General features: G+C 42.8%; 1 protein-coding gene across 1 annotated transcript in view; it reads left to right on the forward strand.

Moving 5' to 3' along the window:
* Window positions 1-4,441: 4,441 nt before the first annotated feature.
* CALCR (calcitonin receptor) overlaps window positions 4,442-16,734 on the forward strand; it is a 269,917-nt gene continuing 257,624 nt past the window's right edge. The window contains exon 1 of the mRNA XM_038392848.2: window positions 4,442-4,819. The gene's annotated coding sequence lies outside the window, so the exon portion shown is untranslated. The remainder of the gene's footprint in view (window positions 4,820-16,734) is intronic.

Consider the following 16,734-nt stretch of genomic DNA (forward strand, 5'->3'; position numbering starts at 1 on the left):
TATCTGTTTGAAAACTTTCCCCATTGCTTGGATGTTCATTATCTTGTCTGCCTTCCCTTTCCTCCCCCTGTAAAAATCAAGGGAAACATATTGTATTTTTGACACCAATATTTTTAATTACCTAGGGCTTTTCCAATTAAAAATATATAGCTGTTTATGAAATGATAAATTATTCTAATTGATATGGAAAAATTAATAAAGCATGAATAGTCATAACAGGGAACTTCACCCTAGGGAATGCATTCATTTACTGTGTATCCTTTGAAAACATAAAGCAATTAATTGTCATGTTTTTAATCATTTCCATTTACAATTTCCTATTTATAGTATCAAAGATATTTGTCTTTAAACAAGGTATTTATCTATGAGAACCATTTTTCTCTTCCTGCTAAGACCCTGCCCTCCACAAACCTCTGTTGGGATACACTAGTAAATTTCTAGATCTGAAATGAAGAATGAATATTGTATTCAATTAAAACTGCAGAGGGAATTTAGGTAAGGAGAATGTAATTACCTGTGTTAGTACTACATTAAGAAACTGATTGAAATAAATCTATCATTTTATGAGGCAATCTGTGCATCATTCTAATGAGATAGTTGATGTTGGATGACCACATATGCCTTGCATTTTCCATTTCTAAAGAACAGGATAACATCAAATTAATCCATGAAGTTTGAAATGGGAAAACTTAAAACAAAACACAAGTTTCTTGGGAGACTTGATGATTCCTAGGATTAGTAATGAAATGCAGAGACTTTCAAGACTAGGTTGTTGCTTCAAAACCAGATCAGGTTAGTAATTGATTTTACCCTGCATACCCAGGCTATACCATTTCTTTATCCATAGCACTTCTAAGCTATTCACTCTTTTCTTTCTGTCCAGGCAGCCAACGTACTTGCCCTGGCCCTCACCATCTTCTATGTTCCTTATACTAACTTCTTGCTCTCAGCTTCCCTAATACCTATCTCATGTCCATTTGGTCCATACAAAATGATGTCCTAAGATCTTCTTTGTACATCTCTCTGATCACATCACCCCTCTCTTTAAATCCTTCTGCTAGCTCTCCCTGTTTCATTGCATCAGGTTTAAGCTTCTTGCCCTTCACCACTCTGCCTGTCTGCACTTGCTTCTCTACATTTGCCTCTTATTGTGTAGCCTCCCTCCTTTTCTGTGCTGTACTAACAGTGCCAGTCTGTCTGTCCATTTGCTTCACATCCAAGCATCTCTGTGCCTTCTTCCATACTGCATTCCTCTATGCATGGAATGCACTCCCTGAATTGCCCCATCAGGACACTACCCTCTCTTCATAATCCTGTGCACCTCTGCTGTGAAACTTAAAGAAATCATCCAATTAATGATGTCTAGGCTGAATGGCTTCCGTACTGGCAGTGTGGCTGAGACTGAAGTACCATCTCACACCAAGGGCTCCCTCCAGGTCAGAGCTGAAGCATATTTGCAGACAGTATGAGGAAGCCTCCATTACTCTTGCTTGTTCTATAACTATTCCTTTCCTTACCAGAGTTTTCAGTCCAGACACTTTTAGAGTATAAATTTAATATTACAAAGGGATCAATCCCCTTTGATATAGTGCTTTACAATCTTCACATGAAAGGCACTATGGGCTTAATCCAACTCCCATTGAAGTTAACGGCAATTTTCCCATTGTTTTCAGTGCAGCTGGATTTGAACTCATATAAATTCCACTTGTTATAATTAACTTTAGACAAAATATCAAAAATAAATATCTTGTGATGGTGTAAAAAATAGTAGAGCTGGGAACACAACCTTATCTTTCACTAACAAGCTATAGAAAGACAATATATACCAACATTTTCCTTTAGCTATATTTTCTTGATAGCCGGGGGGAACTCGCCAAAATCTTTCAGCTAAGATTTGACTTTTTAAATCTTCCATTTATGAAACAATGACAACACACAAAACAACTCAGTTATCTATTCTGCCCAAGGGGGCAAGGTGCATTGTCAGGACCCCAGTGTTGTTAATAAAAGGGAGTACAACTAGTTATCATGTGAGAGTTAATAAATAAATCATGAAACTCTGTTATGGACCTGATTCAGCAGCATCCCCTACTCTTGCTGAGTAGTACTTATTCATGCATGTCATCCCTTAGAATTCAAGGGGTGTACGTGTGCAAGTGCTAGTCAATGTGAATAAGAGTTGCAGAATTGTGCTGTGTGTGAGCCAATGGCTAACTGGGACAGAAGTGTATTCAGAAAAGCTTGGAAGAGGTATTTCCAGACAATGGCATGATAGATGTATTTCAGCAGATGTACAATATTCCATGAGAAAAAAAGTGAAAGATAAAATAGGATTAAAAAAGAGATCTTGAAAAATACAATATAATTATATGGATCCACCAGCAAGATCATATGTCCCTGATGAGAAATCCAGCCCTTAATCCCCAGCTACTATGAAAGCACTGTGCTAGACCCTGCCTGGGGACCTATGACTAACATGTTGTCTACCTACTCCTCTCTAGCTGCTGGAAAGGAGAGAAGGCAATATTTCTGTCTTTCCACCCTCCCTAGAACCTCCTGGTTATTGGGGATAGAGAGAACCCTCTTCTCTTCCTATCCAGCCTTCTAGTTATTACGCAGAGAAGTGATGCCTTGCTATTCTACACATTCTTCGGCCTCTGATATTGAGTATTTTGCCGGTTCCTCTGCCATAAATACTTCCATTGCTTGCCACTGCATCCTGTCATAGCTTTCCTAAGAGCAACAGCAGTGTGAAATTGACAGGACTCCTGCTCTGCCAATCCCTGCAGTTCTAAACATAGAATGCAACTAATGAAAGTCTTCCCAAATTTAGCTCTGCTTCTGTTTGGTGAAGGTATGAGATCCCTAGATCTTCTCTTTGCAGTAGCATGAAGACATCACTGTATTGGTTCACCTTTGAAAAGGGAATCTTCAAAATCAAAAGGGCTAAACCATTTACTTTAAGAAGTGAAAGCTTTCATCGTGATGTTTTAACTCTAGCTCGCTGCTCCCCATGTATCTCCCTCTCGTTAGGGAAACTTTTCTACCCCTAGATATAAAAGTTATCAAGAGGTAGATTTAAAAACAGCTATCAAAGTCCTTTAGCTCAGTCAGATGGAAGCTTCTATTTGCAGGGAGACAGAAGTGTATTAGCGTTCTCAGCCAGCTTGCCCCTCCTCCTCTTTGTAGCAAGTTAACAAAATTTGTTTGCTTCCTTTCTCCATCCGCTGGTAGGAGGTCATACTACCTACTGTCTGCACTGGGATATTTGGAAATTGGAGAAAATAAGATTTAAAACAATGATTTGATCTTATTTCAAATCAAAACATTGATTTTACATGTTCTGGAGTGGTTTATAGGAATATTCCCTAGTACCACTAACAGCGGCAGGTTATATCATTTTTGTAACTATTCATGCACTGTACCTAATAGGGACATGGCACCTTCTTTTCATTCACTGCCACCCACCTTCTGGCTTATGTAGCTGAGCCTTCAGTATTCGGCACTCCGTCCTATGAAATCATGACGCAGAACCGGGTGAATAATGGAAAAATGTTCATTGAATAATTTTATGGTGGAAAAAAAAAATCACTGAATTTGAAACTATTAGCAGATCGGCTCCAAGGGAGATACCTCATCTGATCTCCACCAGGGCTGAATTACAATTGTCCAGGATCTCTTCAGGTGGGGCTGAGAGATCTTCTTCCTCCCTAGCCCACTACTTTGTCCGCAGCCAGGAGCAGGGAGGCCTGAGTCCAGCAGGGACCCCCGTGTGCGGGCTGGGGCTCCTGCCACCCCGGCTCTGATGAGAGTGGCAGGAGGGACCCCCACAAGTGAGCGTCTGCTGGGGTGGTGGGATTTTTTGGCGACTCCCTCTCACACACAGGCAGCCCGCTCCACCGCGCGGCGGTGGGAGGGGGGGGGCCAGGCAGCTCCTCCCTTCTCACCCCCCATCCCACACACCCCGGGCTTTCTGTTTGCGGGAAGGGGGCCGCGGTTGAGACCCGACCCCCATTCCTTGGCCGCCCCAATGGGATCCCCCGCTCTTGCTCCCTACCCAGGCTGCTGGGGCCACTGGCGGAAACCCAAGTTAGGGGCTGGACCCAGCCCCGGCTGCACACCCAGAGCCGGGGCTTAGCTCGCACCCGGCCCCTGGGCTGATGCGGCTCCCCGCGCCCGCCCCTCTGCCGCCGAGCCCCCCCCCGCGTGACGCGGCTCGCGCCGCTCCCGCTCCATCCCGCCACGCTGCCCGGCCGCTCGGAGCGCGGCCCCTTTAAAGCCGGGGCTGAGCCGCCGGTCCCCGGTCCGGTCTTCTTCCCCGGCGGCCACCAGCTGGCCGCAGCGGCGCCGGGAGGGGCTTCCCCTCGGCCACCTCCCGCTCACACGCGCTGCCGAGCCCGGGTGGCCAGCGAGCGGGAGGCGGCGGGCAGGAGCCGGGGGCAGGGCGCTGCAGCAGCAGGGGGCGGTGGGAGGCAGAGGCGCCGGACCCGGAGCTGGGGGGCGGCCGCTAGGTTCCCAGGCGCAGCCCCTCATGCGTGTCTCCGGGCATGCTGCCGCGGCCCGCGCGGGTCCCCGTCTATGCCCGCTCCCCTTGGGTCGGGTCGGCGCCTCCCGCAGGGCTGGCCGCGGGGACATGCCGCGCTGAGGAGCGGCTGGAGGCGGCGGCGGCGGCAGGCAGGGGCTCTCCCTGCGCCCGGGAGCTAAGGGCCGGCGCCGGGCAATGACCCCCCCGCTCCTCCGCCTCTGAGGACTGAAGGGGCTCGGCACCGACCCGCCGCCGAGGGGACGCGCGGCTCCGGCGCTTCGGAGGACTGAGGCTGTAAGTCCCGGCAACTTCGTTTCTCTCCCATCGCGGTGCCTTGTGATAGGGTCCTGCGGCGGCGGGAGGGCTGCCGGGGAGCTGGGGGAGCGCCTGTGTACATCTATATAGTGGCGGTGCTGAGAGCCATTGAACCAAACTGTAACCCCCGTGGGAACCACTTCAAGCCAGCGGGTGGGGCGGCGGGTTACCAGCTAGAAGTGTTAAAAATCGGGAAAGGGGGTGGGGGGCAATAGGCGCCAATATAAGAAAAGGCCCCAAATAAGGACTGTCCCTATAAAATCGAGACATCTGGTCACCCCACACCCCTAGTTCCAGCACCAATGCAGTGGGGCAAGTGTTTCTAAATAAAACATCTGACCGAGATACTATAGTTGCAGAGAGAGAGAGAGAGTGTGCGTGTGTGTGTGTGTGTGTTCAGCCCAAAGAAAGACACCGTGAGGGCAAGCGGGCTGCTTGGCTTAAACGCGACCCAGCGTCTCCATCCTCAGTTACAGGATAGCTGCAAGTGAGCAAGGCTTGGGCAGCCCCACACGCTCTGCTGCAGATTAGTTATCACAAGGCTGGCAGGCAACAGCTCTTCAGCAGAGAAGGGGGATCCCCCTGGGGCAACACCCTCGCCCACTCCCCTCTGCCCGGTCTGGGGTCTTGCATACACGAACAGTCCCGCCTCCCCGTGCGCCCTGTAACTTCTGCGATGAATTTCTAAGCGTGCCAGGGGTAGCTGATCCCCGCCTAAGGAGTTGTCGTTTTGACAAGACCTTTAGTCTGCGTGATGTTAGGTGGTTAACACGAATGTCGTGCAAGCTAGTGACCATACAGAGTTGGACTGTAAAATCTGAACATTGCAGCATGTTTGACAACCTGCGGTTGAATTTAATGTTTCAAATAAGAAGCCATTTGAAATGCTGTGAGAAGAGAATTAGGTGATTATCAGTGTAAAGCAGAAGTGGTGTTAGCTGGATGCAGAAGTGCTAATAATTTGGGGTAGGGAGAAGGGGAATCTTGAATTCCACAGTGTTAATTTAGCCTTTACACTGATTGGCTGATCATTTCAAATGCAAAATGAATTCTAGACAGGAGCAATTGTCCGTCCCTGAAACACGGGGAATTTAACTGACACCTGAGTCATTACTTAATGGTTCAAATGTCTGAGGATATTTCCATGCTATTTTCCATCTGTCGAACTGATAATCAGTATTTTCTAAAGTACTTAAAAGCTACAAATATACGCTGAGATATTCTGAGCCCTACCAAATATTATTTCTATACTGGCATCTTTGATGGGAAATTAATTTCTTGTGTGCCTATTACTTTTCATGCCAGAATGCAATCTGAGTACCTTTTGATCTGGTCTTTGAATTGTTACATTTCTTTCTTCCTGGTGGTGTTTCAGTAGACTTGTTGACAAGATTAGGTGGGTTTTTTAACCTTTTATTAATAATGAGAATATTATAGCATTTACTATTTTCCTTTATTTCAGTTACATAATAGAAGTTTTAATTCAAAGGATGAATGCAAAATAATTAAGGGAGGAGCACAGACAGATACATATTATTTTTAAAGATCTTTATAATAAACTCCTTATTGCCAATATTTTGGTAATCACTCCTAGCTATTAGCATATAGTATATGGTATTGTCTCCAAAAATATTCATTTCCCCTGTGATTATGTCCTAAGAGGAGCTGAATGAGATGCATGGAGGATGGGTTTGACAATTCATCTTATCCAAATTAATTATTTTTTCTTCAGATATTGGATTAAATCAAGCTTCTTGCTCTACTATTAAGATAGGTAATGTGTAGAAGCTTTTCATTTTCCCAACTGGGAAGATATTTTATTATTCTACTGTTAAGAGAGTATTCATGCTGAACAGCTTAAGATTTCTCTTTTACTAACAACCCACACTGTAGGTAATGGTTAGCTGAAAGAATACTTTAATTTACTATTCAGAATTCTAGACCTATTTGTCAAGAAGGTAAATTAAACGCTAATGTTTCAGTTCAATCTCTTCAGCTATCTGGCAACCTTTAGAAGTAGGTGACCTCCAGTAAGTTATCTTTGTGATGTGTACAGTTACTCTCATGCTGGTTGATAGCAAATTATTCTAGATAAACTGAAACCTGACATTTCAGTTCCTTGATTTATTTTTTAAATAGTAGCTTCATGGAAAAAGCTCTGCTTAAGATATTTGGGTTTAAATCTTGGTCCCATTGAAATCAATGGTAAAACTCCCATAGAGGCAGAATTTCACCCTTGATTTTTATCATCATTTATGGCTGCCTGCCAACTAGCTTTGAGTTGAAATTGACACGGCAAAGTCTAATTTCGATTAGTGACAGAATTTACAACTCTCCATAGAATTGCTATTGCATATTGGGCTATGCTTAAGAAATATAAAAAAGTATTCCATATTCAGTAAGTAGCATTATGTTTTTAAAAAGAATAGACTGCTCAGACTTTACATCTCTTGTCATATAACGTAAGTCAGAATTCTTTGTTGAAACTTTTGTCAGAATTCAAGAATTCATCATAAATAAGTTATAGCAATGTTTAATAGAGTCAACTAATGAAAACAGTTATGCAAAATAAAATTCAGAAATTATTTATTAATATTATTTGACTATCTATAGAATTGGTTGAAAATTTAGAGCTTTATTAGGGTCCGGTTCTACTGGGTGGCTTTAATGAGGAGGGCCCTAAGCACCTTCAAGAGAGGCTCAGTACCTTGTAGGTTTGAACTGTTAATGGTTAATTTATTTGCCAGATGACAACAAAAATTAGCTGATTAAACTCTTTTTGAAAATATGATTTGATGAATTCTGTTTTTTTAAGACATTTACTGTTTATTAGAGCTGGTCAGTTTTGATAAGGTTGAGAATTTGATGAAATAACAGAGAAATAGTCTGCAAAATTTATTTTTGAAATTTCCTCCCAATTTTCTACTGGCTCAAAACAAATAAAAACTTCACTTAAGATCTAGTCTACTGTTCTCACTCTGCTAAATTTGTGTTATAGTCTCAGTGCTGTAATGTTCCATGTATCAGAAGCAAGATTGGTGTATTGATGGATAAACCACCTTTATATAACAACTATATAATATAAAATAGAGAGATCCCACCACCATTGCACAAATATAGAGGAAGTGAAAGTTTGAGATGATTTAGATTTTCCTGAATACTCACTGGATATGAAAGAAGATTCTGGGTTTCAGTTGAAAAAAATCAAGTCTATGTATTAGATTTTCAAGAAAGCGAGGTACCAAATTATATTTGTTTCAACCACGTATAATACAGACAGGTATGATGCAAACTTCCCCTCAAATTCTGTCAATGCACATCAGTTCTAGAGATTAAAAATGAATCCCCACAAATTGCAATGGCAACAGAATTGGACCATTTTGTCACAAGTACATAGAAGTCAATGTTGAATCTCCCATTAACATCAATAGTGTAGGATTGGCTCCCTGGGGATTGATCTTGCAAAGTACTGAGCACTTTCAGCTCCCAAGTATTTGTATTATGGTAGCACCAAGAGGCCTCAGCTGAGTTAGAGACCCCATTGTGCTAGACCCTGCACAAACAAGTAAGGATCCCTGTCCTGAAGAATTTATAATCTAAATAATCAAGACAGACAAAGGCTGACAGGAGAAATGACTCTCCTAAGGTGATCTGGCAGGTCAGTGGCAGAACCAGGACTAGAACCCAGATATCTTGACTCAGACTAGTGTCCTGGACCACACTGCATCCTGAGCACTCATTAAAGTCCATGGGTGTTGAGGCTGCTTGCAACCAAAATGCCCTTGACAGCCTGAGCCCTACATGATCATTTCATGAATGTGTCCAGAGGGGAATAACTAATGCACTGTTACCTAACTCTGATCTAGTTTTTAGTTAACTTCAATATTTACTAGTAATAGCCTGCCAAAAAACAGCATACAATTACATATTGTTTATTCTGTGCTGTTTTTGGTCTTCACACCCACTTTTTATTTTGTCATTGCTTTTAATCACTTTCACACCAAGGCATGGAGTGGGTTTGACTGCTAGAAGCATGTATTTCAGGACTGTAACAAATGCCAGGAATATAATTTCTTGGCTATAAATGAACCTCCTTCCTTACAGAGGAAGCAAATAATTCCAAAAATTCAGAAGCTCTAGAGATAAATCTTCCTAAAATGTCATTTTTTTTCTGATGCAGAATAAGTAGTGGTGAAAAATTATAGGGCCCAGTTGTACCATTTATTTCAATATGTAATGCTGACTAAAATTAAGTATCACAATATGGTCCATGGTTGTCTACTAGGTTCAAGATATTTTTCTTTGTACTATAGATGAAAATCATTCATGTACAAGGGTCCATGCAAGGCTTCTTATGGTGAGGTTGAACTGATGATAGAGAGTATGGTTGGAGCAACTATATAGGGGACCCTCTACTCCCTTCATACTATATCAGGGATCTCCACACTGTCCCCACATAAGCTAATGCTAATGGTTAGTCCACAGGGTGGGCGTGGAGATATTTGGGTTAGTCTACAGACTTGGGGTGAGACAGGATCTATGGTTATGTGGATCCAGTGTAGCTAACACTGCATGCAAATGGCACTGAGGGACAATGGCCATTATCTCAGACCATAGACACATATCGTTGTCAGCAGTAGCTTCCACAACATTAATCAAAGATGATTGACTTGATATCCACCCAGCAACTACAATTTGGAAACCTAGTCAATAGGACAAGAGCCAAATCCACTAACAGATACTGAAAAGCCTGAATTTGGGCACACTACAACTGGGCCTCCTTTTAAACAGCACAGTACCTAGAAGTGTCTCAGAGGTCTTCCTGGAGATGTTCTAATAATGTATATGCCTATTGTACTGATTGGCCTGGCCACTGGACCAGTGAACTATTCAGGTGGGACCACTATTATGAGGATAAGCACAAGTGGCTGACAGAACCTTAGACAGACAAATGGTTGTAGATTACTAGCATGTAAAGGCAGTCATCATGGATCTTCTGGAAACAAATGATTCTGTGCTGATTCTATGGAGAGAGGTATCCCTTGGGACACTAGCACTCAAGGACTTTTGTTGGAGGTGGCTAGAATCAGAAATCTACTTAGTGTTGCATATGGCAGAACTGGTTGTCTTGGAATGGTTCCTGCAGATTCTTCCTTCATTGGGAAGAGAATGGGCATATAGACACTGGACAGAGTCTTTGGCCAAAGAAATTCCCCTTGCAGAAGGCTGTTTTTTGCATCACTGGTACAGAGGGAGTGTACAGGACCAGTGCAGCTCAGTGTGCTCTGGAGAAGAATTGGTGGGAAAACTTCTCCATTTTGCCCAAATAGACTGCAGCAGAATGATACCAGCCATTTCCCTTCTCAAGATAGAAGACCAATCATGGATGTGACAGAGTTCAATCTCCAGGGTCTAGTTCAGGGAGCAACAACATACCAGAGAGAACCATATGCTTCCATTGTGAGAAAAAGGGACAGATATACAGGGCTTGTCCTGACACGGGTTTAATTACAGCACCTTCTGGCGGACATCAAATGAGACCCAAGAGCATGTTTCTTCTTTCCCTCCTAAGTTTACAGTTCTAGTATGGGTTAATGTGACCAAGGGATCTGGAGTCTCTGGCTATAGTCAAATCCTAATGCAAGGTGACTTGGTTCAGTGACTTGTGCTGTGACTCACCACCTGGCAATAGAGGAACATACAAATATCCTGACAGGAAGAACAACCAAAAGTTTGTGTAAAGTCAAAGTGTGAAACTGGGACCATTTTACATAGTTGATAGGAGAAATCACTGCATAAGAAGGAGCAGAGGTTAAGCACCATGAAAGCTATGCTGCCATAGGCTTGTTCTCTAGCTGCTGCCCCCTCACAGGGGGTCCTATCACATACAGGGTTAACAGGTAAGTTACTGCTTGCTCACTAAAGTTCTACAGTTCTGAGAGATGGGCATTGCTGCAGAGAGAAGCTATTCCTCCTCCCTAACTCCCAGACCTCATGGAACCTCCATGGAGAGGCTTCCATAGGGCCAAAGGAAGGGGGACTGATGCTACAGTAGTGGTACTCTTACTTTTGCACACTTATTCCCCACTCCATTAAACAATACTGTTCATACCAAGTGAGGTTTGCACTTCCAACCTCTGCATTTCAGCTGCTAGTGCACTAATACCATGTACCACTGTTCTACCTGCAATCTTTTCTTCATCAATGAAGGTGATTCAGATGCACAGGCATAGCACCCAATAGGGCAAAATTGTTGCTGGAACCTAGGTCTATCATCTGAACTTGGATTATTAATCAATTAATGCAATTATACTTAATAGAAGATACAACAGAGATTTGGCAAGGCTGGCTATTTTCACCATACCTCGGATAATTAATCACTAATAGTCTCTCCGGAAACATACATTTTGTTCTGTGTGACACAGTCCAACAAATGTTTTCCAGATTAGTCATGCACAACAGCATAAACAAGGAGCATGTCATTCCTGAGCTATAGCATTAATTAAGTTGTGTTTACTATTGCCAAGAATTGGGTGAATAATACATTTGACAAAATTTGCAAATATTTTGAATACATTAATTAATATTTTGTTTTATTGTTCACCACCTCTAGCTTTATCTATATGAAAAATGTGTTTTACTTTTAGCTGTGACATGCTAAATATGCCATACTGTGCCACTGTTAGCTTGGTGCAAAACACAGGTTAGGAAGCAGGTATGTGAAATGCTTTTCAGTTCCTGGATGAACTAGTGAATACTGAACTGCTTCTCCAAGATTGCAGAGCAGATTGTTATTCTGTTGTTCATTTTAGAAAATGGACACTTCTATGGGTGATGCCAAGTGAATTCACAGAGATAGTTCTGAGTTTACTCAAGATGAGATCCGTTTAGAAAAGATACTACTGATGTGGTGGGGGGGAAGATGATAGAGGTCCATATAATCATGAATGGTGTGTGGAAAGTGAATAAGGAAATGTTATTTACCCTTCACATAATACAAGAACCAGGGGTCACCCAATGAATTAATAGGCAATAGGCTTAAAACAAACATAAGGCAGTGCTTCTTCAAACAATGCACATTCAATCTGTGGAACTCCTTGCCTGGGGATGTTGTGAAAGCCAAAAGTATAACTGCATTCAAAAAGGAATAAGATAAGTTCATGTAGGATAGGTCCATCAATGTTTGTTAGCCAAGATGGTTAAGGATGCAATTCCATGTTCTGGGTGTCCCATAAACTATGATTGTCAGAAGGTGGGACTGGATGCCAGGAGATGGATCACTCAATTGCTCAGTTCTGTTCATTCCCTGTGAAACATCTGGCACTGCCCACTGTTGGAAGACGGGATACTGGGCTAGATGGATCATTAATCTGACCCCACAAGACCACTCTTACGTTTTTATGTGCTATTAAGACTAAAATCCTCCAATTTCACATTTAATCTCCAGATTTGGCACAACTCTTCTTCCAAGGGTAATTTAATTTTCCATGTTTCAGAGTAGCAGCCGTGTTAGTCTGTATTCGCAAAAAAGAAAAGGAGTACTTGTGGCACCTTAGAGACTAACAAATTTATTTGAGCATAAGCTTTTGTGAGCTACAGCTCACTTTTCCATGTAAATTTTTTTGAAGTGAAATATTTACTTACGTGTGCAATGTCCACAGAACAATAATTGCCGTCACCAGTGGGACGAATTAACATCCTTATTGGAAGACTCAGAAGAAAGACTAAATGAGCACGGAGAATCAATTAGCCTCTTCTTCCTAAAGTTTCTGTCTCCTGAACAAGCTGACGGTGCATTAGAGGGGTAGTATGAGTAGCTTGAACTGCTACAGCCTATGCTGTAATTCTGCTATAGATAAACAAATAGCTTCTTTTTCAATTGCTATCAATCTGGTTCCTTTAATGAACACTAAACTAATTAGAAACATGAACAAATATAATTGAAAAAAGAGATTTTATTGCTATTGTTTGTATCCAGATCTTTCCTGCTGGACACTTAGTCAGGTACCTGTCTAAAGCTTCCTTCAAGGCTCTTAGAGGTCTATCAATTTTTGTTGCTTAAGCCTGATAGCATTATTTGTTGTATATCAGCTGCCACCAGATAGTAGCCTTCTTTAGAAGGATCTGCCTTTTTCCTTGCAATTTTAGCACTGGGAGAAGTAGCTGAGACTGGCCACCTCCTTATGCATATCTACTGACAAGAATTCCTCGTGCTCTGTGTTTTCATCAACTAGGCCAGATCCCATTGAGACCATGCCTTCTTTCAACCATCCAATCTTTGCTCCTAAGAAGGGCACAAGCTCCAGGTGAGGGAGATGTGCTATGCGCAAAGTAGTGCTGTAGGGTTGAAGGGGACAAACTGTGGGAGAAGAGTAAGGATGAGTGTGTATGCTGGTGAGGGAATGGAGGGAAGGGAGAGAGGCAAAGGGGGATGGAAGAGATTCAGACCGAGAAAGGGGAAAGGAGAAGAAAAAGAAAACTGATGGTAAAACAGGTTGGGAGAACAAGAAAATTGTAGAAAAATGATTTTGTAGAACTGGTAGAATATAGTCAGATGAAGTGATGGTTTACTTTAAATGCAACAAGGGCATACATATTATGATGACGTTTATATTCTGTGTGTAGACGCATTGCTAAGTACACAGTTAATTAACAGAGAAGAAAATATGCGTGTAAATAGCCCAGCAAAGGAAATTTGCTTTTGAACTTCCAGAATTTCAATAGGAATATGTATGTAGATGGCACATTATTTATATAGGTTTAGTCATATTATACAGATAAGAGTATAATAAAGTTTTCACATCTTATATTTGCAGTACTTCCTTTTATGGATAGTATTTCAAATAAATACAAACAATAAAGAGCACTATGGGGCTCATCCAAAGGCCAGTGAAGTTCACTGAAATACTCCCATTGACACTGATCAGCTTTGGAGCCAGTCCTTTATATGTGCATTCCTCTGGGGAAACTAAAACTGAGTCCAGACTATGCTGTAAATAACTCTTTGGACTGATGAATTGCAATACCCAGATATTAAAAAGTCATTAAGGCCTGATTCTCCTAGCACCTGTGTGAGTGTGCAGTTATGGGGGAAGCATAGATAAACCCATTAATTGGAGCCATCCATAGCAAGAGGAATGTAGTCTCAGGGTAGGGAATTTGTATGTTACAGGCCTCCTATTTGTTTCATTGAAGTCAGTGGCAGAATTCTCATTAATGTTAATGGCAGCGCAATCAAATCATCAGCATATTGTTTTGTATGCCATTTGTTCAGATCTGAGAAAATTATAGAGTATTCAGAGATCATCGCTGCAAATACCTACAGATGGCTTCTCATATAAATATATCAGGTCCTCTTCTTCAGCCATCACCACTGTCAAGACATTCTCAGAAAGACATGACACTCCGGAAGAAATGCTTAAGACCCGCCTACGCTGTATCATGATCAGTGGAACTGGAGTGAGAGGGCCCATGTTCCCTTGAGGGCACGTTAGGAAAACAGGGTGTGCCAGGGAGTTATGCTTGAAGCAACTCAGTCACATGGACAGAGCACTGCATAGGGTGAATAAAGTTCTACTTGTTCAACTTAACCTGAATTCACCTTCACTCATTGCAAATGAAACATGGTGGGACCATCTGAGCTGTGAGTTCTCTGTAGTGCAACAGGTGGCAGCGTGAGCCATGGAACTGAATCTGAAGCCCCCTGGAGTTTGCAGACACAAACCTAGCCCAGTGATGGACATGGTGCAAGGAGGAGTTGAGACATTCACAGACCTGTCCATGCAGGAGGACAACAGCAGGAAAGGAAAACTGTTATTTTACCTTATGAGGAATAAGGCAAAGAGGTCCGCAGCACTACCTCAAGCCTCACAGCAGTCCTAGGAGCTCTGGGCAACTATTGCTCCCCAAAGCAGAACAAAACTGTGGAGCAACATGGAATTTTGTCACTTGAGGCCAATCTGAAGGGGAGGCGATAGAACCCTGTGTTACTGCCTTATGGACATTGGCAGCTACAGGCAATTTTGGGGACTTGACAGACTCTATAATTAGGGACAGGATGGTCTCCAGCACTTGGGATCACCAGCTGCTGGAGCAATTCTCTGGAAATGTGAACTCGCATTCGACAAATGCTCAGCCAATGGATTATGCAGTAGAAACCTCAAAAGAAATAATGAAAGGCCCAGGAAGCATAACACCACCAGAAGCACATACAGCTAGAGAGCAGCAAAGGAGTGCAGCTGGCCAGGATCCTATACCCATAGTGAGATGCATTTACTCCACAAGGAGACAGCATGAGCAGGTAAAGGAGAAGTAGCCTGCACTGGGACAGCATTGCAAGGAATGTGAGATGTTGAACAATTTTAACAGTGTGTGCAAGAGCAGAGGAAGGTCCCAGAAAGATTGTCAGAGTTATATGTGGGGTGCAAGGGGCACATCAGACAACGGTGATAACAAAATGATTCTCTCCTTGAGTCTGAGAGCACATCAGGTTCAGGCTGGACAGAAAAGCAACAAAGGACAATACTAACCTTCATGCAACAATGTTAAGAGGGAAACCCCCTGTGCGATTTGAGCTGGTCAGAAGGGCCTCCTGCAATGTGATTCCTTGGGGTAACTTGGACTCGAACATAACCATTAAAAAGAGCAGGTTCATTCTAATAATGTACGGCCCACAGGAAAATGGGACTTCATAGTAAGTAAGCCAAAAAAATAAGACTGTGCCAACTGAAGTTTGTGGTGGTGGATGGTAAGCATCACAGGCCCCTCTCTCACAAGCCATGGCTCTTATCAGCATCAGAATATTATAGTGCAAGAAGCAAAAGAGGGAGTCTCTTAGACAATGGAGAAAAATTTAAAACATATAGGAATGTTTTCAAAGATGAGTGCTTCAGAGGAAAGCAGCGGCTGGAAGTAGACCCCATGGTGGAACCTGTGTGCTTACCATGAAGAAAAATTCAATTGGCCCCAAGAAAGGAACTCGAAAGTCTGCAGAGTAGGGGTATCATAGCACATGTAGAGACCAGTACAGCCTGGATAAACAGCATAGTGGTGGTAAAGAGGTCTTCAGGCAACTTACACATCTGCATAAAGCCAAAGCCACTGCACTGGGTATTGAAAGGATGATATTAACCACAGTTGATTACAGCTTGCTAGAAGCTTCCATAGGCATAATATTTAGGGTGTGATGTAAGGAATTGGTTTTGGCACATAAGCCTGGATAAAAAGAGTCCAGCATGCTGACAACCTTTCCAACACCATTTGATTACTACAGATGGCTGCTAATGCTGACTGGCATAAGCTCAAAGGACTGCCTGGGGTAAAAGTAATTGCAGATGATATCCTTCTTTTAGATGAAGGGAACAATGACACAGAAGCTGAACAAGACTATGACAGAAAACTACAAGCTTTTCTATACAGATGCAAGGACAAGAACATAAAACTCAGCCCAGAAAAAGTGTGACTCAGACAGCATTAGGTGGCATTCACTGGACATCTGCTCACAGCAGAGGGACTGAACGCGGATCCCAACAAGATCAAGGAAGTCAGATTTGGAAGCTTCAGTGGATGTCAAAGGGGTACAGCACTTCATAGGAATGATAAATTATCTGTCCAAGTTCTGCGTACACCTGGCTACAGTAGGATGACCCATATGTCAGCTCACGAGAGAGGCTGTTAAGTGGGACTCTGCAGGCTCCTAACAGCAAGCATTTGACATGCTAAAATAAATTTACTGGATGCCCCTGTCCTGAAGGACAACCACTGATGCTCCAGCGTGATGTATCTGAGAAAGGATTGGATGTAGCTCTTTTTTGCAGAAGCAGCCAGTTGCTTTTCCAGCAGAGCCATGTCAGAGACTGAACAGGGGTACACCCAAACAGAAAAAGATTTTCTGG

Source organism: Dermochelys coriacea, chromosome 2 (assembly GCF_009764565.3).
Source record: "Dermochelys coriacea isolate rDerCor1 chromosome 2, rDerCor1.pri.v4, whole genome shotgun sequence".
Classification (NCBI taxonomy): Eukaryota; Metazoa; Chordata; order Testudines; family Dermochelyidae; genus Dermochelys; species Dermochelys coriacea.